Here is a 27,324-nt window from a genome sequence, read left to right on the forward strand (position 1 = left end):
ATTTTTATATTATTTTAAGAAAAAGCTAAATGAAAATTCATAGTATTTTATACGTTTGCAATACTTACAGTAGTACAGAATCATTTTCATCTTCAAAATGAGCATAATTTAAAGATAAAATGGCTATTTTTACGTCTAGAAAATAATACAAAAAATTAATCTGAAAAGCCAAAAGCCTGGACTTAGAGCAGAACACTGATTTTCTTCAATTCACAGCTAAGACCTCCTATTTCTTTATGATGGTGAAATTGTCATGAACAATATTTGCCTTGTTTTATTCTACAATATTTCAGCCTGAAATAACTTCGGTTTTTTATTAACTGCAAGACTGAGTCCTATTCATCAGTTAGGCAGGTGTATTGCCTGATAATGCAATAAGCTTTCCTGGATGTATGAGTTGTTTTATTTCTTTTATACCAGCAATCAGCCATTTCTTTTACACCAAGAGTGTAATAAAAACAAAAGGTTTATTTCTTTCTTACTGGTAGCAGAGTTATAAATTATCATCCATCAGCAATAACTGTTGCCATTTAATAAAAAAATAAACCTTTCCTAAATCTCTTATGGAACATAATAGATAAGAATAAACAGTGATATTAAAGTTGGTGCCAAAATGAAGGATTGCTGCAAGTGAGGATGTGCAGTGAAGTTATTTATGTAGATAACAAAGTCTGGCAACCAAAAGGAATTAATTCAGTTGTAATAAAATAGATAATCCAAACTTTTCTGAAATATAAATAGTCATAAATTGTAATAATCCCAACTTGTTCTCCAAGTATTTCAAAGACAAAAAATTGGTCAGGAACACTAACTCATTTAAAAGCAACACCAACAATCAAGGCAGAATGTTCTAAATACTTCATCTGCAAAGTACCTATGAGCTGTTCACCTGAGGATCTCCAAAGAATAGTTCCTCTTTCAGTCCTGTCCTGCTTAGCTCAAACCATCAGTCCAAAACTGGTGGTTTTTTTAGATTTTCTGGAATAAAATATCAGCTTTAAACAACCAACATGGAGATTGCTACTTCAGAACGTCTGATCTTGCAGCTGCAGCCAGATATGCACCATATTTTTAAAACTGCATTCCAGATGAAAAGTTACTGTCTTGGGTAGCTGAAAAAAATCAACAAGCCTGAAAAGCCAGGTTTTTATATACAGTGGGCAAGCACTATTAGATGTGAACCTCTCTGCAAGACACAGTTTGCATTTAGGTGGAGTGACCACATGCTTAATCAAGAAAACCTGCACACAGTATCTAGGAATAGCCATAAAAACAATGTGTTACCCAGAATCACTATTTCTCCTCTTGTTCCAGTCAGGCTGCCTCTTTCATCAGCTCTCTATCCTGGCACAGAACACCCCTCAGCTTCTCTCAGCTAAAAGACTTTTGTGCATTATTTAACCACTTTCAAACTTTAACACGTTCAAAATGACAAGCACCATAATTTTTTTGCCATATGTGTTTGCAATATATTGTGAGTCTATAAGTATCTTCCATTCTTTCATCACTCTTCTTCATTCACAAGACACAGTGCACAGTGTGTGCATCTGTGGAGAGCACTTCTTACATCTGTGGAGAGCCCTTTCCCAGGTGCTCACCCTCTGCTTCATCCTCAGAGTCTGCAGCAGAACAGGGTAATCAGGAGCTCAATAAGTCAGCAATATCAGTGTATGAGCTGGAGATCATGTTCCCAGAAAAACTGGTTTGTAGGCAGACTTATTGTCTTCCCACCCATTATCCTGGGAAGGTAGTCCTTTATTCTCCATCTTTCAGATGGGTGAAATTACTCTTTTCCATTTGCACAATGGTCATCTGGTCACCGGATCATCACTGCTGTCCTTCAGGAGAGGGGGAAACACTTCTCCAGCTGAAGCAGGGCAGAGAGGGAAGCACAACCCCTTGGGAAGCTCCTTCACCTTGGGTTTGTAAGGGGATGGAGGAAACAGAGTGCAGGATGAGACAATGTTGAGGAGCACTCACCAGATGAATGCTGCCTGCCCCAGAAACCTCATCCAGGTGTGCAGCTGCAAGCTGAGGTTAGAAGGACAGTACCCACAGCTTCCTATAAATCCTGAAATTCAATACTGGCTTCTTTAGATATTGATATGTTAACTACAAGGAAGATGTATTATGACCTAGCAATAAAACTCATATGGTTATCTTTCTTTTTTGCTTAAAGTTTGAAAAGGGAAAATATCTTTCCATTGTCTCTTTTCTTGATATATAACCTTTACAAATCACTGGCACTCCATTACTCTACACTGAGAAACCAATTTGTATGAGCAAATAATGATGTGATTTCCTTAGTTTTTATTTCTACACGCACCTGACCAACTCAAGGCTAAAGAAGATGCAGACAAGGGACTCCACAGAGTGGAGGATAAACACATATGGGCCAGAGGGGAAGTTGGAGAACATACACAGGACATTCAACAGCAGAGTAGCAGGCTCACAAGCAGTGGATTAATATCCTCTCCTTTGCAGTCACCAACCAGAATGGAGCACTAGAACACACCAGTGGTGAGAAAGGGTTGCATGACAAAATTTTAATAGAAGAGGGAAATCTTCATTTCCTATCCTTAATCACTTGATTTGGATTAGTGTTAAATTTTGGGAAGTCACATCTCACTTCACTGGCAAAAGTTCCCTTACACTTGTAAAAGTTCTCTTACTAACAGTTGTCTCTTCCAGCCCATTCTGAAATAATTTTTTCTCTCATTCCTCCCCTCTTTCACATTGTCCTTCCCTACTCCCAGTCTCTGGCAGCCCAAATATGCATCAGCTCTGTCCTCTTGCCTTTTAGGATCCATCCTAAAGTGGAAGTTATGCTGAAGGCTCCTTTCTGAGAATTCACCAGAGCCTGGGGAAAGCCCAGGGTCCCATATGAACACCTCCAAATTCTTTGTCATGAATGGCCAAAGAAAAAATTTTAGGGAAAAAATAACTTTACTGCAAACATATTTTAAGGACCAAGTGCTTTTGGTCTCTGCAAAAGGGGTCCAAACCCCTTTCCTAAGGGGCCTTTCAAGAAATAGTGTAATGTACAAAGGAATCAACTGGTATTAAGAGGAGGGGAAATTGATTGCAAAAATTTGTAGAACAATGAATTCAGCAAGACACCCAGGGTAATATTATAGGCTTAAGCACTTGGGCATGAAAAGTCATCCTTCATGAACTCATTCATTGCAAATCCTAACAAAACCATGACTTTCTTACTGAAGATGGAGAAGGGAGAGAATTTGTTAAATAGTCTCTGAAAATGATGCTATAAGCTTCAAAGATTAACATCATAAAACTTCTTTCATATTAACTGCAGCAATTCCTCCATGTTTTAATAGCTTAACAAATATACTTAGGATTTTTACAATAAAGAAAAAGTGATAAGGCAATTATTTACTACCCACAAAAAGCTTTGAAACTATTCATTCAATATCCCATCTAAATTACACATTAGGTTAACAGGTTGTAAATGATAATCTAGCACAAACCTCAAATGATGGCTTTTGCATCCCAGAGTGATAACATTATTCCCAGCTAGAAGGGAATAAAAATACAAATTATTTTTTTGTTGTGACCGTGAAAACTTTCCAGTTACAATTCACATGCAGTTCGATATTTTATGCACAAGTGAAGGAAGCAGGCAACATTTACATGACAGAGTTATCAGTCTTTTCTTTATATTGCAGCTGTTTGGAAAGCCACAGGGCAAAAGCATTTATATATGAGATAAGCTCAGTCTGTAGAACAAATTAATGCTGGATTGTGAATTAAATGCCATGTCTTCGGACAGCTAATTAGCTTTGTGCTGCTCAATTAAGCTTTGAAAGGACATGTTGTGTGTCTTGATGGAAGAGCAAACATTTCCAGACTATTTCACATTCTCAGTGCTTTCTATTTCTATGACTGAGAAGTCCAAGAAGAAAAAGAAAAATCCAGCAGCCTCACTAAAAGGTATCAAAGTCTAAACTACAAAGTTGGCAATAAAGTTATCTTCAGTAGTCCTCAAAACCTTTGACATTATGTCAAATGGCTTAAAAATGTAAGCTAGTTTGGGATAGGAAGGAACTAGAAATCAATGTCTTCAATGCTTCTTAAACTAGAAAAGCGGCTGGACCTCTCCAAGGAGAGGATAGAAACCCTGTTTAACAACTTCCAATGGTTTGTTAATATTGCATCTTTATTCAGTTAATCTGAAATTTTCTACCTCTTTTCTTCCTTGCTAGTATCCTAAGAACGTGCATTGAGCAAGAAACACTCAAATGTATTTGGATTCCTCAGTTAATGAAATGAAATGAAATGAAATGAAATGAAATGAAATGAAATGAAATGAAATGAAATAGGTATTAAAGTTTGAAGTCTTATGTTTCTCTTGTTATCCAAATCCTTTGAGACTTAAGCAGTAAGGGAAAACCTTCCAAGATCAGGTGTCTCACAAGAACTTCAGTACTTGCATCTTCTCTTTTTTCTGCTGGCAGTAACTAGACAGCTAACTTCTGCCTTCTCTTTTTCTGCTTGCCAGCCTTAGAGTGGGAAAGCCTGGTTAAATTGCCATGGAGAGGGGGTAAAACTAAATGAGATTCCTGGAAAGGAATAATGGTTTTCAAATCTAAGCCCATGGTGGTTCACACTGCATTGAGCTCTAGCAGTGGGATCTCTCTTGTAGGGTGAGCAATCAAATTCTCTTTCCTAGTAAAATTTTCATTGCTCTGCACATTAATCCACTGTTGAGCTGCAAATGGCACATGCAGAGTATTTATTCAATGTCAGCCAATATGCAACAAAAGGAAAAACCGGTGATCAAATGCTGCCTTTGGCATTGTGAACTTCAAGGATCAGCAGTTTCTTACCAGATTTCTGTACTGGGGTATTTTCTTCAGCCTGAACCTTAAAGATAAGAGTATTTAATAAGCGTTTTGGATTGTGAAATAAACTGATACCAGAAAATTATGTCATAGATCACTGATGGTCACACTAACAAAGAGGGTAAAAAATCTGAGAGAATTCTGAAACTAGGAAATTGTATTTCATCTTCAGTCACCAGTGTTATTTATTGTACTTTCCCAAGAAAATTCTGACTTTCAGAAACTGCACCTCAGAGGCAGATGTGGAAATCCATCCCAAGGAAGGACTATCATCTACTAACCTGCAGGAGTGAGTACACATCGTGCATGATAATATACATTTGTATCTAAATATACACAGGCATATGTATCATATGTAGTGTTAAAGTGGGCCCGTACAAACCTGCATGCTATTCTGGCACCTAAGAGAGGCTCTCTTGTCAGAAACAGACAGAACAGCTGGGCATCAAGACTATTTTTCTGTAGCTCTACTTTTAAAGGTTTTTACTTGCAAAGCCCCAATTTAGTATGCAATGTATTCTGCATGTATTCTGCACATAAGAATATGACACGTACACTCATCTGTAAGACTATTACAAAGAACCCCTTTTAAATACGTGCAGATTTTGTGCTTTATGTTTTTGCTTCAATCTGTTTTCTCTGGAGAAAACACTCAGTGTTCCCACTCTTACATCTCCTATTTGGGAAGGAAAGAAAAATTTCTCAGAGTTAAATAGCAAAGTCTTTGAAATCAGAAGTCAAATCCACAGGTAGCAATACCAAGAAAGCAATACTGTTTATGAACTCAAATAAAAACTCATCCAGAAGCCACTGGAAAGGTTAACACTAACTTAACAATAATTTTCATAGTGATGTTTGGAATCTGTTGTATGGCTGTTCAATCTGTTACAGATATTCCAGTACAGACAACCTTTAAAATTTAAGCTGAAGGTGACGTTAAGGGCTTCATTGTGGCTGTCCTCAAATGATAACATGAATTAGCTCTTGGTGCTTCTCTTGGAGGAGGAAAAAAAATGGCAGCAGGTGCAGCTGAAAGGCACTAATGTAAAACTTCAGTGCACAAACAGAGCTAAAAAATCTGTTCTTCACATAAAGAAATGAGTCTGAGTACATCATTGCCTGGCATTGAAAGCAGCTCTCCCATAAATATGGGAATATTTCCCCAAAACCATATTTTCATTAAGAAACCTGAGATATTTATCAGGTATCAGTACCAAAACCAACCACTTCTTTATTTAAATATCAAAAAGAGAAAAAAAAATCAACATTTTTAGTCACTTCTCTTCTGTGATCCACACTTCTGTGATAACCAAAGGGCTGACATCCTCAAAGACAGACAGAAGGTGTAGATTTGCAGTTGTGACTGCTTGCACATGGTTAAAATGTTCAAAGCACACAAGTGGTCTTGAAAACCTTAACAGTTATATTTACTAAGCAAATATATTCAATTCTTTGGCTACTCTCATATTGGATCTTCTTTTTTTTCTTTTTCTTTTTTAAAGGCACAGATAGTTTGATTTCTTCTTGGTTTCTCCCTCAAAATTCATACCACCACATTTAATTAAGCAGACTCTGAAAACTCTGAACACCCTTCAGATATGCCAGGCATCATATGCCTGCATATAACACAGAAGTGCTTCCTATAGAAAGATGTCAGAGTTGAGAAACAGCACTTGTCTGAGCTGTATTTAGCATTCTCAGAGTGAATCTGATGCTCTGCCAAGAGTGAAGAATTAGCAAGAGCCCACCATGAAAGGAAGAGAGCTTGCTTTGTTCTGTGTCCAAGAAAACATCCAGCAACACTACTTCCTAGATTGTGTATGAATCCTGCCCTGCTTTGCTTTTCAAAACCTTAATATTATGGGTTTAAAGCAGAAACAGTCCAAAAGCACCAGAATAGATCTGTTTATTAAATAAATTATTAAATATCATGCTATATTACTCCTGCCAATTCTTTAGTGCCAGTTCCCAACCCTCCAAAGCCAGCACAGATGGGAACAGTAGCTCCTTGAGGCATTGGTTTCTAAGACTTTGCATAAACCAAGGTCACATGAAGGAAACCACCATGCCCAGAAAGGAAAAGCAAGTGGAAGAATCAAACAGAAAACTCCCAATAACTGAAACCCAACAATGTGTTTTGGGAGAAACAGGAAACAAAATCTTACGTAACAGGAGAAACAATAGCAGATGAAATTCTTCTTTCAGAAGTGTTTGTCAGTCTCCAGGCATGAGGCCCATGTGTCTCAGCCTGGCTGAAGGGCACCTCTGGGGCAGCAGGTCCTTCCCTGAGCCCTGCAGGCTTCAGCTTGGCCTCAGTGATTCCTGCAACTGAGCCTGGACCAGTGATTACTGCATCTGAACTGGGCTAATGAGCAAAACTGACACTTTCTTCTTGCTGCCTCCCCCATGCTCCTTCCCAGCAAAGCCCCCTTTGAGCTTGGAAACCTCCCTCGATGGGAAACACAGGGCTCAGGGTAAGTTGTGACAGGCATTTCCACCTTAGCAGCCTGTGAACAAAGATTAATGTCAGCAGAAGCCCAGATAAAAGCTTGACTGTGTCGAATGCCAGAAATGTTCCTTATTTCCCCTTTCTTTATGAAAAACTATTTTATCTTGACTTTTCAGAAATACAACATGATTGCTCTTTCAATTAACTTAGTGTTCTGTTTTCCATTAGTACAGTACAGAATAACTGTAACCCATTGTACCGTCCCAGGGCTTTTTTCAAAGATGCTGATTTACAGCAGAAAAGGGATTTTGTGTTTCTTGCCAGTTATAAAATTGCTAAGGTAAAGCCAGGAAGCAGACATGTTAGCATTCATTTCATCTCCAACTCCTTCTATTTTCACAAGAAGGCTGCAGCAGGCAGTTCAACATAAAAGAAAGTTATTAAAAATTCCACACCCTCAAAGCAAGCTTCATAAAACTGATAAAAAATTCAATTTTCAAATTGCTTAATACAGCCTTCTCTTGACTAACACAGTTATCCTAACTTCAGGACCTTTTAAACTAATTACCTGAAAGGAATAGAGAATATTTCATTTGAATCTGTGCAAAATTTGAAGAAATGCTCTGTACTCTGATTTTTTGCATCTCTTAGTACCATTAATAGTCCCTGAGCATCCTTCTCTGCCATGGAAACTTACAGGAAAGAACAGGGTGATTCATAATGCAACACAAGTGATTAAGTACATTTGAACTCAGAAATATTAATAAGTTGCTGGTCATATATTTAAAACAAAGTCATGAATACATAATGTCTTACAGGTCCCATTCAAATATTACAGTAGGTGAAATAATGGAAGTTTACTTAACTAAACCACCTAGGACAAGAACATATAATAAATGAATTCTGGACTTTGCTTTTGAATTGGAGTTATGAAAATTTGTATCTCTTAGCTCTTTTTCAAACACAACACTTGAATAAAAAATTTAAAAAACAACTTTAGTGGCATGAACCTACATTAAAAACTAGATTCCCAAATTTGTCCAGCTTAGTGAATACCAGTCACACCACTAAGAAGATTTCTTAAAAGTGTCTTTAAAACTTCCCTACATAAGACAATTCACATAAATCAGTCTGCAGGAAACCTAAGAATCAAACAGAAGCTAAACATTTGTCCTTGTCAGCCCCTTTAGGGGAAGTGGCCCAGATTTCTAAAAGGTTTTGTGCAGAGCAGCTGTGCAGAGGTGCAGAGAGATCTGTCCTGCGAGGTCCCGGGTGATGGCACGGACCTGAAGGGCACCTGCAGCCCTGTGCTCCCATTCCCAGCTAATTCCCAGCACAGACCCACAGCAAACAGGAGTTCAGGCCCCAAGCTAAGCCAGCACTTTGATCAGCTGCTGGCATATTCTCACAGTCTTCACTGGCCCACACAGACAGTTAAATAACTCCCTCAGACAAGACTTTCCTGCAGCAGAGAGACACAGGCTCTGGAGATGGTGCTGGGACAAGCATTAAGTGACAATCCATGCTCCCAACCCTCACCTTAACGGAATGGCTTCACATCCCCCAGCTGTCCTAATACTCAGATTCTGCTGTAGCACTTGCTGGCAGAGTTAAAGCACCTGCACCCTGACAGGGGGATGGGCTGTTTTGTGAGGAAGCATGAGAAGTTTAAAACAAACATGAGAAAAGGCAATATTTTGCAGCAGAATGCTCCCACAGTCCCCATCAAAGTCTCTGCACCTCTCACAGGGACGAATCCTTCTTCTACACACCATGACTATTCCTTTTGAACTTCTGCTGGGGTTTTAGTTCTGATTTGAGAACAAGCTTGTGTATTGATTAGCAAGAGAAAGGGAAAAATTTGGCTTTGAAACTGTTCTTTTGAAGATATTTTCTTCCAACTTCATATAAATATCCAATGAATTTGGGAAATATTTGCCGCAGCATTCAGGTAGCAGGATACAGTCAACATATATGGAAGTTTCTGATCTGATTATACTGACTGCTGCAGAGATTTGAATGAGTGGGTATCTGCTTGGATGAGGGAGTACCCACTTGGACTCCCATGCTATTTCCAAGAGCTACTTTTTAAAGCCAATTATCTGATCAAAATTAATTTGTATTTAAACAACTGCATAAATTAGTTTCTTTCAAGTACTCACTTTTATAAATTGCAGATGCAACTTCATTATCTGATGAAGTACAGTGCATGTTGTCAAATTCAGGAAGTGTCATACTCACACACAGTAACTGAGCATATATTTGTGACATTCATGACTTTCTTAATTTTAATGTGCACCATAGGGACAAAGACTAATATCTGGAGAACTTTAGAGATTTCTGAAGATGGGTGCTTTGATTATTTGGGCTTAAGAGCATTGTATATTACAACCAAGCCTCTGTCACACCTGGGAAGAAGGATCCAGCAGTTCACATAGACACAATAACACCACTTCAGAGCATGGTCTAAGTACAGACAAACAGATGAGAGGAAAAAGCCTTAACCCCATTTGACAGAGAACTTAATCTCTGAGCAAGGCACAGAAGGGAAATCTCCCCCAGAGCAGGGAACTGAGCCAGCTCCTTCTCAAGCCCCATCCAAGGCTCGGTAGTAACACTGTCCTGGCTCAAAGTGCCCCTTGGAGTCACACAGATGTCCCTTTGGAGAAGTGCTTGCTGTTGACCTCTGCCTGCTGCCTGTAAAGTCAATGGCAAGACTCCTACTGACGGCAATGCAAGCACAGGCACCGAGGGGAAGAGGCTTTTAAGACGTTCCCCATAATATGCATCGTGAGAAAGCAATTTTACTTGCTCTGTTGGTTTGAACAAAGCATTATCATGCTTTGAGCACACCTATTTTCTGGTGAGCTACAGCGGTTGTTAGAGCATAAGCACAATCTGCCATCACATAATAAAGTCAACACATTACAGTTTAATTGGATGGAGTCGTTTACACAGTAGTAACAAGGACTGAGAAGCAAAACACAACTCCTCATTTTCTCAAATCTGTAACCAGCTGCTTTCACTGCAGGAATAAAAGGTATATGCCTCACCTACCTCTTATTCGTCTTTGTGTTTTGCCACGTAATTTAAGAAAAGTTTACAAAAAACCCACTGTTTTCAGAGATTGAGTCATTCAGCAATGCGGCTGCTTGCAGGGGAGTCAATCTGCACAGGAGTGCAGGAGGAGCTCCAACAACTTTTGCGAAGCTGAAAAATCCCTGGATATAGAAAGCAACGACCCAAAAGGTAAAAGCACTCCTTGCCCAGAAGAAATGCCCCAGTGATGCAAAATACAGCTTAATTCAGTGCACTGACAGAGACAAGGATTCCACAATGATGTTTTGAGAGATTTAATTCTAGAAAATTAGGTGTAAAAGAAATTACTTATTTGCTGAAAGCTTTTCACCAAATTAACTCTCAGTATTTCTTTTAATGTATTTTCTGGTTGCATTTCATTCTAAATAGAAGTCTATAACCTTCTAACCACATCTTACTAATTTCCCCTTGCTGGCTTGATTAGCACTAATCAGATGAAACATTTGACTGGATAAATACTCTAATGTTTTTTCTTCAGTTGCAAACATGCCCTGTTGGTGCCACTTTGCCAGTGCCAAACATACAACTTCCAATCCTGGAACTGCTGTCCAATACCATCTTGCCAATAAACTATGGATGATTTTATGAAATAAATTCTAAATTTATGCAAGCATTGACAAACCTGATTCATTAGCAGACGTAGTAAGTACTTCCATAGGTTCTTTGGCATAATTCATCTGAATCTCATAATTATGTTTTTTCCCCTCCCAGTGTATGTGGAAGGGCTTGTTTTCCAGCAGCAGCCAATATTGCTCCACAGTGCAGGCAGTGCAAAACAGAGTCCAACATGAGAATATATCCAGAGACTCCATCAGAAGAATAGAAAATCAGCATAAGCTGCTTCTTGCAAAAAGCTGCTGTCATTTAAAGTTTCATCTTCACACATAATTTTATATTTTTGCTCCTCTTTCTCTTCAAGATGTGTTTTGCACACTATTCTATTTTATTATATGTCCCTGAGTAATCTGTTCAGTCAATTTTTGGATTACCAACTCATTGTATAGACTGAGTCAATAAAAACTTCTAGTCTGCTTACTGCTATCTACTTCAAAACAAATACATTTAAAAGCTTTTTGTTTTTTGAGTAAAAGCAGTTATAAGCAACACTCTAGGTATTTTTATCTATATAATTTATTTTGATAAACATATTTACGCAATATCCTTCTACCTTCGCTAATGCAAGTGCTTCTAAATACATATTACTATGGAACAGAATGAAAACCCTACAAAGAAACAGCTCATATTGTATTCCTCGGATATATGGTACAAGACTATCCCTGCAAAAATCATCCTTTAAAAACAGTGTCAGGTCCCACAAAGCAAAAGTCTTCCTCACCATCCTCACTGGAGGGAGAAAATGGCACTGTGACATTGCGTGGAGATGCTGTACACACATGATGTCAATATATTAAACGTGAGTGAGACCCATGATACTGGGAATGCACACAAGGAGAACTTGAGGTCTAATTTCAAAACTGAAAATTGCTTTCTTACAAGTCTAGAACTGACTCCTCCAACAGCAAATTAGGACATTTAATTTTTTTTCCTACTTTGGCAACTTACACAAGAACTGAAATATGCTTAGTGTATCTTGAAGCATATGCTCGTTGCTCCACTTGTAGCACATGGAAAATCATTAAATAATGCCTTTACAGGGACAGCAAATACTACACTCCAATTTCAAGGTAAAATGTCTCCAAACAACTTGAAATGTAGAACAAAAACTAGAATGACCAAGTAATACATAGTTCATTGTTTAGAACAAAAATTAGTTTGTAGTTTATGTGGAAGTTTGTGACGTTCTTTTCTCTCTAAATTGTTGAAGAAAATCCACCAGTGTTCAAAATTAGCAATTACAATAAACTCATTTAGTTTTCCCAGAGATGGTGGCAAAACAGTATTGCCTTCTAAACTAACAAAATGATGCAGATAGCTTTGATATCAATTACTGGCCTTGCAGTAGTTGAGAAGACTGCTTGTCATTGTGGAAGAGGCTCATGTAATGTTAGAGAGCCAATTAAAACTCCAACAATGTCAGTGTAGTCACTCTCCTCCCTCTGGTCTGCAGTGACTTTGCAGATTTTCAACATTCACCTTCAATGCCATCCAGACCAAGCATTGCAGTAGCTTTTACTGAGTTACAAAGTGCTTCTGTAAAACCTGCCTTGGTCTGTGACAAAGTTTCACGTGCTTGAGTGAAGGCACAGCAGGAAATGGGGAAACATATTCCTCCAATTTCCCACTCTGAGGAACCTTCTCCATGACCAGGCCTACAATCCAAGAAGAGTAAAATCTGCCAAAAATGTTCCTTTTAAAAGAAAGTCCATGTCCCAAACACCTGAGTAAGCCTTAGGTCCAAACTGTGTCTTTAAACACACAAAAGAGTAATTGGGTAGATGATCGTTTGTAATTATGTACAAAATATCTTCTCTGAGTGCATAACCCTGTGCAATCTGACAAAAACTTGTTCTTTAACATTAGCTTTGTGATTTACCAGGGAGAAATCTTTTCTGGAAGGAATTATTTAGTACCATTTTTGCACTGCGTTTTCCCATTTAAATTCCTGTATGATTGTTGACAGAGCTGTCATAGGCACTTACCTGCAATAACTTCACTTACTGTAAGAGGCAGATCAAGAGAAAAGATGGGATTTTACATCTCTGCTGTTGGTAGAGTGGAGGCAAGGAAGTAGGGACACCAAAGCTTGCTCTCTAGCCATCCCCGTTGCCTTCTACACTGGTAATGCAGGAACTTGCCCATCCCACAGTGGTTTCCTGCTTGTAGCACGTATTGTGAGAGGAGAAATAGCCCAGGCCAACTTGCCAGTCCAGTGTTAACTGTCCTTTGTACCCACCAGGAGTCTTGGAGTGCCCAGCAGCTGTCTGGGGCTGAGCAGGCACAGCTACAGAGCTTTCTGCAGGCTGCAAATGTGCAAAGGCAAGATCGAGTTTTCTTTATTTCAGCACTTGCTGAAAATATTTTGGATGCTTAGCAAGTCTAGGCTCAAGCATTCACCCTCAATCAGAGACAAAACCCCAGGTTCTTCCACAGCATCCTCTGCCACTCAGGAAGTATGGTTCTTATTCCCTTGCTGTCATCCCGTGCTGACATTGCTGTGATAACACAACTCAGTCTTCTTTGCAAACTAAATATTCCTGCACATCTCTCTCATTATCCCTCTAAATGAAAGCACCAAAGTAAATATGAGTTAAGATTAGGATGAGTATACTCTGGTTTTAATTAAGAATATTGTAAATGTTGTAATGAAGTCCAGTGCTTCCCTTACCCTTGCTTATCCACTTAATAGCTTTTCCATGGCACAGACAGGCTGCTAGATGACCTTATCCTGCTAATAAGGGAGATCAGACCCTGACCATTTCTAAAGGACAAGGTAAAAACATGCCCCCTGGGCTTCTGATATGCTCTCAGTTGCTGCTAGAAGACCAAGCAGCTACCACAACTAAGGCAACCTGCTCCCACTTGAGGTCACCTGAAGGCCTGGCACCTCACAAAGGATGACCAAGTAAAATAAGCACATGGGTCTTTAGCATCTTAAAACAAGTCTGTATTAAATGCTTCAGGGCTGACCTTGGAGAACTTGGTAGCCCACACGATAAGCAGTATAAGCATGTTCCCTGCAGGTTCCCAAATGACTCAAGATGTTGGTTTTATCAAAGCCCTACCTTGCCCTCACACTTCTCTATCTCCTGGCAGCACAACTGCTGGGGCTTCAGTTGAGTTCATGAACTGAACATTGTCAGTATGAAAAACCAAACATTGTCCTTTAGAGTCCTTGACATTTGAAATTTATGTTTACTCAGTCTCTTATGAACCAGAGACCAATAAACCTTCAAGGCACTCTTGGCCACTTGGTACTTTAAGGCCAAATGTAGATTTACACCACTGCCCTAAAACAGACTAGAGTGGTGGGAAACTGAACAGCAATTTTGGGAACTATTTTGATGCATATGTTTGTAGAGAGTTATTTGATTTAGGGTAGGATTGAGAAAGAATTAATAAAGGTCTGGTCTTTACTGGATTTCAGAGATTTTTCCAAAGCATGCATGGTGTAAGATCTTTTAAAAAGTAATCCAAATAGACATATAAAATATTGATCTTCTCCAATAAGGCTGAAGTAATGCAGATGTTAAAGGTTCCTACTCTCAATTCAGATCAAAATAAGAAAAACTAAAGCAAAACACTACAGTTAAATGTATAGGTCTGTGTCTTTCATACCAATTTCTTTCAGGTCCTGAAGTCCTGCAAACATTTTTCCCAGCTCTGCTGCACAGGGACATGCATTATTTATGCACTGTGCGTACTTAGAAAAGGCAAGCTCTTTGCCACACTCAGGTAGTCTCTGAATAACACACAAAAGTGCCAGGTTGCTCAGAGCAGCCCTAACACAAGCTCTGGAGAGGCTCTTCGCAGGCCACTCTCTAACAAACTGTAACCCGGGGATGTGCTGGGAATGCAGCTGCTGGAAAGGCCATGTTGGGAGTGAGCAGCTTCACAAGCTCTGCTCTCAGTGGGCAGCGGTGACCCAAGACACCCAGCCGTGCCACAGTGAATAATCAGTGTGGCTGAACACTCAAAGACATTTTAATCCCTCTCCCTGGGCTGCACTTTCTGTACTTTGCCTCCTATACACCACAAAAGCCTATCCATGGTTTGCTAAATACCTGGAAGTAAAGCAGGATAAGAAGAAATACAGAATGTGGAGCATTATAGCTCCACACATATCTCAGGCAGAGGAGATCTGATCCCTTTTAGTGACCTGGTGTAGCTGAGGCTGACATGAAATCTAGTTACCTTCACTCATCCTCACAAGTGAGGTGCTGTTCTTGCTAACACTGCACACAGGACCTTTCCAGCACGTCTGACCCTGGCTCTGGGTCTGTTGGGCTGGATGCTCCCCAAATAGAGAGCCATGTCTGTAAGAACATGAGTCAGTGTGGGCTAAAGCCTTTAGCAGAAGAACAGGAAGGGGCTGGGGCCCTTTCACACTCAAGCAGCTTCAGGCACAGGGACCATCTCATACCTGGCTGAGCTGGTGTCACCCAAGGGATGGGATCAGCACAGTTCTGGCATTTGTGGGTAGAAGGGCAGTCTGACACAAGAGCTGGCACACCTGGAACAGGGACAGGATTGTGCTGGATCTGCCCTAGGCATGGCCGGTTGTGTAACCCAAGTGCTTCCTCCCTGGTTGGGTAACAAAGGAAGGGTTCAGCACTGCGATCTTTTTCCCTGACCCCACACTACAGTTCACCTAGAGAGTTCTGAATAAAGATTTTTCCATGAGATCGGGAAAAGCTTACCTCTATCAGACTGGCCATCTACTAGTGTTTCTTCACATTTTAGATTCCCAGGACAGATACTGTTTGTGATCTTGTTTGTAAGTATGTTACTACGCATTTTCATTACAGTAGTTTTATTTGTTGTATCCCTTAATTAGGACTGTCAAGTTTTTCTGAATTCACGCCTTTTAAACACTTGGTTTTGTGAGTTACCTTTGCCCCATGGTTATTGCTGGAAGACAGAGGGTTACCAACTACTATGTAATTTTATGTAAAATTAAATGCAATATAAGTCTGAAAAAATAGGATGACCAGTTATGCAGCCATAGCTTGTTTCTCATTAGCCTGCAGCAATTTCACTTAAAACTTCTGCCATCAAGTTGTCTATTATTTGCTTTTAAAAAACAAAATGCTGTCTTTCCTAAGAGGTGATTGGAACCACGTATTATAAATGCAAGCTGTAGTGCCTTCAGTATACACTGTTTCTCAAAAGGCCTTTGCTCAGTTAATCAGACATTAAGAGCTTGGCAGTATCACAATCTGTATGTTGGTGTCAAGGACATCACCCATGTGTCACTCCTGTAATCAACCCAATTTGCTAAGCTCCCAAGTTCCTTGCCACAGCTTTTAGATGGAAATAAAGCCCACTTGTTAATCATGAGGAGAATGGATTTTGCAGTAATTGACAGTGACAGAAGTACAAACAAGTTGCCTTGGGTAAACAATGAACTAGCAAAAGCCTCAGGAGCAGCCATGATCTGCATTTCTGAATAACAAACACTGCACAAATAATGTCTAAAGTCAGAGGCAGTGAGAGATGTGTGCACTTCCAGTATTTTCTGAGCCATGTGCATCCTGTGCCACATGCAATGTATAGCAGGAGGAATCCTGTCCTACAAGACCAGGTAAGATCAGGCAGGGACAGAGTGAAAAGCAAGTTGTCCAGAACACCACTACCAAAGTACCTTCTCCTCAAATATCTGTATTTGGAATATTCAGCTGCCCAATGCACTACTCTTTTAGCATAATTTAAGGTATTGAAACATCTGTCTAAATGTAAAGGAGGAAAAGCCTTTTCTGTTAGAGTTGTATTACATAAAACTATAGTGACAATTTAAGTTAATACTATTTAAATTGTAAATGGTGAGGGGTATGGAGCAATTAGTGCAGGAACAAACAACTCAGAAGTGTGAAGGCCAGGATTTACTAGCAAAACTTATCTAAAGAAAGGCTTAATAATGGTCATTTTTATTTGCACCCTGCTGTCACTCCAGTGGGTTCAGTCCAATAACAGATGTCTGTTTTGACATCAATCCCTATTTTAGGATTATTAAAAAATACCCAATTAATCGTAACATTTCAGAAAAACATATCATTTTCAGAGATAGCAGCTCCCTGGTTGTGGATCACAGATTTAAAGGACTACTGGGAGAATAAGATGAGGAAATTTACTTTGGAAAGATTGTACATTCTGACTTAGCAATGAAATACAATAATCAGAAAGCAGGATGTGCTTGGTAACAAGCATGGATATCCAGCCTTATAGCTGGCCTGGGAGCTGGGGAAGGTGCTTATTGTTTCCAGACATAACTTTTCCTTTGTCAACCTGCCAAACAGCTTTGTTGCATTGTGGAAACAAGACTGCATTTACACTGTAGTTACCAGAAGACTTCACTTAGTTTGGCTTCTCTGGGCACCCACAGGAGGCAGAGGATTTCACATTCATTTTGCAGAAGAACAATTTGAGTAATTATGAAATCTGCCTGTTAAACTTCAGCAAATAAGCAAAATTACGAAACCCCATATGCCATATTAGAGCTCCTTAAGATACTGGAGGTCCTAATACTCACAGGAGAAACGACTCTGGACACCACTCAGTTTCACAGCACATGTCATACAGCTTGACATGACAAATCCCTGGTTCTTTTGCCACCTCAGTGATGTGTTTCTCAAAACATGTTCCAGGTACAAAGGAAAATTAACACATTGACAGACATCATTAACACTGACACTGTGCTACCGGTCCATTACCTTGTGTATTTCTGAATCTTCCACATTTAAGAGATTCTCTGTAACAAATATAGGAAGTTTTATTAGACTTCTACCTTTCCTAGGTTTCTTTTTTTCTTCATAACTTTTTCCACCAGAAGCATTGAGGACAACACGTTGGCAGCTCTGACACACTGCAAAACACTTGTGCTCACTTCACAAGATTTGTCACATATCCTCACTGATCCAATGTCTCACAAGCCGCTCTTATATATGTTGTATGCACAGTCTGAATTCTGAGAACCTGTTGTCAGAGCATTATAAAAATCCTTTAGAGCCAAGTTCTTTAAACATTTATGGCTAACTGCTATGCGATTCAAGTGCACTGTTTATATTACCAAATGTCATATCTAATTCCCTGTTATGAACCCTTGAAATAAAATTATGTGATAATTACACAATCTGTTTGAAACCTGACAAATATATTCCCAGTACAAATGATTTATGAAGATAATGCATTGCTATAGCATAATGGTGCTTCTTAATGGAAGCAGTAAAGCTGTTTCCTACGCTCCAACAACCACAGTGATTTCTTACACAACCACTGATTAAGCAATAGATAATGCAGGCATTTTGGAAACTATATACACCACAGATTTATTTCAGGCTGCTCAAAAGTTATGGCCTGCCTATCTAAATGGCCTGTTAGCAAGGTATGAGCTTCTGCTGGGCTGTTTTACTTGCTCCTACCCAAGTTAGTGCCACTGTGCTAGATTTATGTTTAGAGCAATGCACAGTTTAGTCTCTTTTTGTAAGAACTGCTGTTAATCAGAAAATTAATGACTTGGCTGGTGTGGTGTGAGGCATTAGTAATGCCAACCCTGCTGTCTGGGAAGGGACTTTGGGCTGGTAGCTGGTGAGCAGGAAACTCCCCCACGTGGGAAAGGCTCGCAGCTCTGCTGCTCCGAGAGCACCACCAGTGACAGAAACTGAGGCACAGCGAGGGAGGTGCAGCCCAGTGGCATCTCCTGTGCATCCTCTCCTTGCTTCTCCACTGTGGGATCTCCAGCCCACCAAGAGGGGCAAGTGATGCTCAAGAGAGAAAGTGATTCAATACACCACCAACTGCATATTACATTATTTTCCTATCTCCTTTTCCCACCAAATGAGAAGTGTCTTCTCAACTGTTTCATCATCATTATAATTAGTATGTATGGCAGATGATCAAATTAATTGTTTCTTGGGTTCAAATCTAGTACTGGTAAGATGTTAACAATTTAAATGAGACCCTCAATTTTCTACACCTTTCTGCAGAGAGTTTAGTAATTGCTTTAGCTTTGTTCATTCTGCCAATCCATGCTTCAGAACACTGATTTCATTAATGAGCAGCTAAACATGACTGCCCTGCTGATGATTTGTTCCCCTGCTACCTGGGAAATGTCATTTGAAATGGTCTAAGCTCAGTAAAAGGGCACTGAAAAATTTTAAGTGGCAGCACTTTGTTTTACTCCAAATTGCTACAAGTTGAAGAAAAATTGTATTTTACACAGCCATATCCAAAACTATATCTAAAAATGATTGGTGCAGCTTGCAAAACTGTAACAGGTGTGAAGATGAAAACTCTCATTATGAAGATTTTTCTGAGTTTTAATTATCATAAATGTATATTCTTCAAGAGCATCAGTGCTAGAATTATAGTCTATAATTAAGGAGGAGCTCTAATCTGGTTTGTTCTTGTCTTCACTCTAATTTTTCAGTAATGCAAGATCTGTAAAACACGAACATTTAATATTTCAGAACCAATGCCAAGTGGACATGATGAAAGTAAAACTGAAAAAACATATTCTTTCTTCTTTACTGCTATTCAATATTTTTCTGTTCTAAGCTGAGAATTTCTGCTGGTTTTGTGCTTTCAGGTGGGCAGAGGAACATTGGTTAAGGGAGCAGAATGAAGTTGCAGACAGGTTTCTCGCTAGTTTAGTGAAAATGTATCCCTATTCATGCAAACCTTCAGGATCTTTTGTAATGTGAGTTTATACATGCTCAGATTTTGTCAGCTAAATCCTACAGCTGGGACAGCAGAAGGGGAGCCGGGTACCCCACTGCATAAATCAATTCACTGAAATTCTGGGAAGGTTTGTGATACAAATGGGGTTTGCTTCAGCATCACCCCTGGTACTGACTGAGGTTTGATCTCTTCATATAAAAGGCTGACCCTTTCAGTGCTCTATTGCCTGCAAATGACCAAGAAATCTGCTAACTCTGCTAAAAATTGTTTTAAGAACATTTTTAGCATCAACAATATAGGATTTTTTCCTTACTTTGTTCTGATTCAACAATTCAGTTGAAACATTCCTAAGGAAAATATGTCTAAGGATTAGAAGATAGACCGAGTTATAAGCAGCTGAAAGCACTGTCCTAAGGAGAAAAGCAAACATACAACCAGGCACTGTTACCTGTACTGCCAAAGCAAGGATTAGCCCTAAGAGAAGCATCAGAAAATTAGTGTCCTCATGAATAATTTTAAGGCAGTTATTTAAATTAGAAGTAGAGCAGGTGCTAGATACTAATCAGTTTTGCAAAGTAATTACATTAGTTCTATGCAATGTAACTGCAAATGAGTGTAACAGGCATTGAAGTAGGGGTGGGAGATAAGAGTAACAAGGGTAAAAGCCTGCAACCACACAGGTGAATTCCATGCATTTATGGATAAGGTAGGAATGGGAATTTTCATTAGTTCTGGTGGGCATATAGCCATACCATGGCCAAGCAGAGTTACCAGAGTGCAGCAGAAAGGATGATGCCAACCATGCAGCAGTTGTCTGCTCTCCACAATATTTAAAAGAGCAGCTTGAAAAATGCAAACAGATTTTGTCAGCAGCTCTGCGGTATTGCCACGAGGGAATGAAGTTCAGTGATAGTTTGAGACATTCATAGATGCGAGAAGGGAACTGCAAGGAGTTTGATTTGCTTCAGGTGCTGCCCACCTGTTTCCCTTTCCACTGCTTTTCATGGACACAAGTGCTGGAGATCTCCCCCTTCACCCCAGCTCAGCTTGTTGATGGCAAGCTTGGATGTGTCCCAAGAGAGGAGCTGGCTCACCAGGAGGCCACTCTGCACCCTGCCTGCAGGACAAGGCAGATCCAGCAGCAACCCTGGGCAGGTTAGGAGAGCAGAGAGAAGGACCTACTGAGCAGATTGTAGGCAACATGTGAAAACCTGCAACAACCTCCCTGGCAGAAATTGGTTGGTGGGAGGAAAGGGTCTGAGGGAGCCAAGACTAACTGCACAGGACTGCAAAAAATGGATTTTTGGTAGGGGAAACAGACTGAGGTGGCTTGAGGCTGAGATAGGCCAGAGAGCAGGGAAGGAAGTAGAGGAGGTTTCCAAAAATCTCGTCTGCTGTGTATAGTTTCAGGGCACCCTGTAGAATGCAGGGTGAAGACTACTGAAGACCATTAAAATTTAGCAATATGGTTTAAGCTCGTGTGATCAAAGGCAAGCCTCCTGGAGAGGATTTCCCAGGTGCATCACACATAAGAACCCCAAGAGGAACGTTGCCACCAGCAGAGGACCAGTGCCCAGACCCCCAACCCTCCATGAGGTTCTCTGCACATTTGGGGGGCTTCTCCACAGCCAGACATTTCTCCTGACCTCTCCTTCACAGACATCTCCCAGTCACTTCCCACTCACAGAGTGCTTCAGCAGCAGCCAGATGTCAAAGGACCAAAACCCAGGTCCCAAGGGCTCCTTGGTGAGCCCCTGGTTCAGATCACAAACCAGCCCTCATTTCTGACATTCTGCACTCCTTCAAGGCCACAGTCCCAGGTCTGTTCTAGCTTCATGTGGAATAACATGGTTTCTGTGAAGCTTAGTTTTTCTAACTTGAACAAAATATTCTAAAGGCTGGAGCAGGGAGAGCACAGCTTTCTAACAATGAAGAAAATGAGGTTTTTTTCATGTAGACAATTGACATGTAGACAAAGGTCTTAAAATCACAGCAAGGGAAAAGATTTTTCTCCACATTTTATAGCTATCAGTGTCCAAAAAGCAAAACATTTGACTTCTTAGTGGGTTTTGGTTGCTTTTTTAATTCTCTAAGAATCCTGATGTGATGATTAGATCAATTCCTGTCCATTAGAATTTGAAATTAATCTGTTTTGCAACTAGTGAGCACCCTTCTAGTATTTCACTGAGCATTTTTGATAGATGGATGAATTTAAATAGAACAAAAATGTATCTGATAATGAAGTCATTATGTTTTTTCTGATTTAATCAGAATATTTGTACCATATAAGTCCATTTGAATATCAACGAGATGATTCGTATCAGGCTTCTTCAGGGAAATAACAAGCATTTTAAAAAATTTTATACTTCCAGCAATGAGACTTTGTTCTCACAACCATTCACTTCACACAAAGCTTTGGTGTGTTCATTGTGCATCTCTGCAGCCTTGTGAGCCTATTTCAATGCTTCCTTAACAAAGGTGCCATCATTTAGACGGTGCCATATGAAGAAAAGCATTTTACCTTTAACAGGTATTCACAATTCAGGTGAAGGCTTTGAGGCAAGTGAGTAAAGGCAAACCTAACAGAGGTTCTGGGGAAAATCTCCTCTCTGTTTCTCAGTCACATAAAGAGGGCCAAGAGCAGGCAAGGACCAGGAGAAAGGCACCATTGGTGCTGCAGGACAACAAAGCCCTGCCCACCCAACCCAGGAGTCCCCCAGGTATTAATGGCAGTGTCTGGGGAGAGGTTGTTTATGCCCATTTGCCAAATACGAGCTACACCTACTTTTGGGGCTTTTGGTATCCCAACCCAAACAGCTGTGGGGCCATCCCTCCTCCCAGCTCCAATAGGTGCCCCTAATATAATCCCATGATAGAACTCTGCTGCTGGGCTTTCCCACCTTCTTATCCCTGAACTCGGGCCCCTATTGATTGGGTGTAGAAACTAGAGATGCAACTGAACACATTCACAAGAATTCATCTTTACCTCAAGCCCCTTTGTTGCCAGGCACCGAAAACCATAGTGGGAAACGGAAGACCTTGATGTAAGCCCTGTTTAGCAGTACTTAAAACACTGGTGTGTTTCCAGCACTGTTTTAATCACCAACTCAAAGCTCAGCACCATACAGGCTCCTATGAAATGAAGTGACTTTATGGGAAAATGAGGCATTAGCAAAATGCTCGTAACTAACTGCTGTTTGTCAGGCAGTTTTCAACCAAAATTTTTGGTCTGCATGTTTTATTTCACATCCCTACCCATACAGACCATTATAACAAGTCATTGACATCGCTAAACCTTAGCACATATTTCTAATTACAACCTAAATATCTAAATATCTCAAATAGCAATGTTCTGAGTTTCAGTCACACTCTACATGTATATGATAGAAAGGTATAAGGTGTCACTAGGTAAGACACCTTAAGGAAGGATTTGGGAAATTTAGCTCCAGCATATCACAAATTTCAACTCAATCCAGGCTGTAAACCATGACAAACCTGAGGATAAGAGTGAAATGAAAATTGCAAATGGTCCTTTACAACAAAGGTGGAAAAAAACAGTGTTTCAGTGGTTTTAAGCTTCATGGTTACTTATTTTTAAATTAGAATTGTGTTTTGCTTCTTTGTCAAGTGTGAGTTTAGTTTCCACATTTGACTGGAGTTAATAAGGAAATTAGAACATTTTCCTTGCTCCTCCATGTTATTCAGCCCTGTTGAGTCTCACATACAGAGAGCTTAGTGAAAGTTTCAGAGGCAGTAGAGCTCATTTAACTATTTATGATCCCAATACAGGGGTGAAAAGCACACAACCAGAACCTAAATCCCCCATTCCTGGTGATGGGGAATCAGCTCTTAAATCTGCATCCCTGGGCTCAGGCAGTTTGGCTTCCTCCACCCAAGACACAGAGTATTTCAGCTCAGCACTGAGCTACTCAACATCCATTTTGGACCTATGAAAGCCAGACCAGGTAAAGATTAGTTTTTCATCCGTTTCCATGTCTCAGTATATAAAACACTCCTCTGTTTTTCACATCTTTCCCATGACATCTGAAGCAGCACCAGCCCATCTAGAGGTTCTGAGTGCATTCAAGCACAAACATTTTGATGAAAGGCCTGTTTGACCTCTGATGGATATTTCCCCTCCAGTCATTCCCTTTTTCCAATTGCAGTTCAGCCAAGGCTGCATTTGCTCTAGGTTGTTATTTATCGCTCAGCAACAACTCATTTAGCAACAGGTGAGTTATTGCCTGTTGGCTGATACCAAACACAGCCTCATCCTCCTCTGTCAGTCATGCAGCCTGCACAAACCACTCCAGGAGTAACACAGGTGAGCGGAGAAGATGCTACTGCATGGCACAGGAGCTTGACTCTCACTTACTCCGTGCTTGAAAATGAAACAGTGATCATGCCAAGTCTGAATGCACAGCTCCTCATAAGAAACCAGTTCACAGCCAGGTGAATTGGTCTTAGGGGATTGTTCTCTGGAGGCCTGAAAAGCCCGCTCGGTGTTGAGGTACCTTTCAGAAAGAACTCCTGCTCTAAGCATATGAAGACTTAATGCCCACTTTCAGGAAAAAAATATGTCACATGAAAAGTTTTATGAAGTAAGACTTCTTTTTTTCCCTATGGATGGATCAACCTTAATTGCAAGACAAGGTTTTCATAAACCCACAAGCAGTGAAGACATCAAACAAAGGATGTTGACAAGGTTTAGTTAAAATTCTCTGACTGGGTTTTACTAAGTATAAACTTACCTTTCCTCTACCATTTCTGAATATCACTTAAGACCAGTTGCTGTTGGAAGCTAGGTTTCAGGCTCTCAGCTACCCTTTTCATTCACACAGGCCAGGTGATAAGAATCAGTCATGTCTAATTCAAGAGATACAATCTGCAAGAGCTGTCTCTACATGCTGCGCAACTCTAAATTCACAAAGCATCATCCAGAGTAGCTCAATAAAACTCTCTGCTCCAGGCACAGCAATGGTCAAAAAAAATCTAATCAAACAATTGGATGCCTAGAAAACATGATAGAAAATAGTGAAATTATAATAATGTCCTCAGATCAATATTGCTCTTTCAGAATGTAAATAAAGACTGAGCAGACAAATGGCAAAGTAAGGTGAAACTACAAGCTTCAATTCTTACTGCTTCTACAGGAGGGCATAGGGCTTGCAGGAAAACTGCAAATTGGTGGTGCCCTGATTTTAAAATCACTTGGTCCTCTCATTACAGCAATCAGTGTGAATGTACGTGAGGAACACAAACCCGAGGCTCTGGAAGCATCTGCAGGCTCTACTCTCTCTCTCAATCTTACAGCCAGAACACTTTATGGCTCAAGCTGTCTGAAATAGATACTGTGGACAGCAGCACAAATACTGAATTTGTCAAGAGAGCTGACACTGCGTTCAGCACATCTGTAATTGCAATCTGGCCCCTACCAGAAGTAATTCCAAGCAACCACTTAGGAACAATATTTTTTTCCCCCTCCGTTTCTACTTTTAAAGAAACTCAGAGAAAGTCTCTTCAGATGACTCAGTGCTCGTCGTTCCTGCATCCTGACAGACTGGGAACTGACCTCTGTGTGCATGTGCACCCACACAGCTCTGGAAAATATAGCAGCTGCTGCCCATGTCCCTGCTGGATGAGTGGGGTCCTCTCAATCTCTGCTGCAGCACTTGGTGAATAATTTCAGAAGGGAAAGTATTTTCCTGCAGCAATATGGTAAACTCCTTTTCCCATTGCAATCCTATTAGCATCCCACATTCCCAGAACCGCTGCACCACCAGGAAAACCCTATCTGCTTCACCAGCCAGCAGGAGCTACAGAAACTCTCAGGGAGTACAGATACCTAGGCCATCACTTTCATTAAAAAACACAAAATAATAGCATTTACAGCTACATTTATCTACAGTCTCTGAAAGCACAAAGAGGAGATGACAGAAGGTTTTTCTGTCCAAAACTGCTTTTAGATGAATACGCAATTTTCACTGAAGAAAGAAGAGTCTTACCAGGAAAACTACTTTTGCTATCATACCCAGTTAGCACAAAATACACATTTATCTGTTAAGATATGGTCAAGAGGGAATTTTGGTATGGGTAACATAATCACCGCATTACTGATAGAAAGGCAGTTCGGGGTTGTTAGGGCCCGCAGCAGGTTCCTGCTGGCTCCCAGTATGTGCTTAAATCCTGCAGTACTCAGTGGCAGGGAGAGGTGTTTGCAGAATTGACACCCTCAGAATAATGGCATTCAATTGGTAGCAGACCTGAAACACTTCTATTCATTTTAGATTAGCATATGCAAAAAATTTGGATACCTTAAACATTAAATCTCTGCTTCCCTTAAGCCAGTGAAATTGTAATTTATAGCTTTCACATCTTGATCCACGGTCTCTGAAACTTGATTTTGTTACTACACGTCTTCGCATTGGTTTCTGTTTAAAACTTTGTTTAGCACCCTGCTGCGCAGGACCACAACTGGAGCTAAAGCAAAAGCTTGATCAAATCTGAAGCTTTTTTGTAGATAGTGACAAGAACACTTAGAGAAAGAAAACATTTAAGAAAGAGTAAAGTTACCCAGCTAAAGAAAACAAAAAGGCATAAGCCAGTAAGTTGTTACTAACTGTAGTACTTTCTCTTTGAATGACATCTTGTTTTCTCCAGCTGTATGAAACAAATTGCTGCCCTGGTCTATGCTGAAGTGCAGACGCTCAGAACTACAACTCCTTTTACCACAATTGTCACCATACCATAGGAAAAAAACCCTAACATTTTTAAGGGAAATTGTTTTGACAACTTTTTTTGTTTTTAAACAAATATTGCAGGTTTTTTAGAATACAGAAATCAATGACTGTTATAATGATTTTTAGGATAGCAGTTCCAATGCCAAGAAATAATTATGGTTTTAATAAACCATTTGCTATTTTACTGGAAATGTCCAGACTGATGATAAGTTGTTACACTACTCAGTCTGGATGCTAGACCACATCCAACACTAGAAGAAGTTACGAGTTTAATTAAACTAGCTATGATAGCAAGCAATCTCCTTCCATATAATGGTACCATTTTCCTCATGAAAAACAGGAAATATCTGAAAGGTTTGATTCCATAAAATGAATTAAATTAAGGTTCGGATTTCCCCACAGATTATTTCCTAATACAAATTTGAAGTTTAAAAGACTTAATTTCAACATTTCAGCCATATTTTCCCCTCAGACAATATAACTGTGCACCTTTCATAATTATGGACAAGCATATTTGACTGACTAAGGTATTCTCAAATCATTTTTATGGCCTTTTTTTTTGTTGTTGTTGGGAATATGGAGTATCATCAGTAAGAAACACTCCAGTGTGCACAAGTTGGGAAGAAGCTGAGCAAGTTTGAAGTAGTTACCTCTTCCATGACTTGAAAGGTTTGGTATAATGTAGGGATCTGCCTGAAGGAAGGGATAGAACTGAAAAAGGTCACTTTTGGCACTTGGGATGAGCAAGGACCCACCCTGAGGGGCAGCCAGAACACCCTCATGTAGGGAATGGCAGCTGGGGCAGGAGAACCCTGAGTTCCCCTCAGCCGCCGGCGTGGCTGGGAAAGGAGTGTTGCCCCCTTAAACCCAGTTCCTAAAG

Source organism: Coloeus monedula, assembly GCF_965178545.1.
Source record: "Coloeus monedula genome assembly, chromosome: 7".
NCBI classification, from domain to species: Eukaryota; Metazoa; Chordata; class Aves; order Passeriformes; family Corvidae; genus Coloeus; species Coloeus monedula.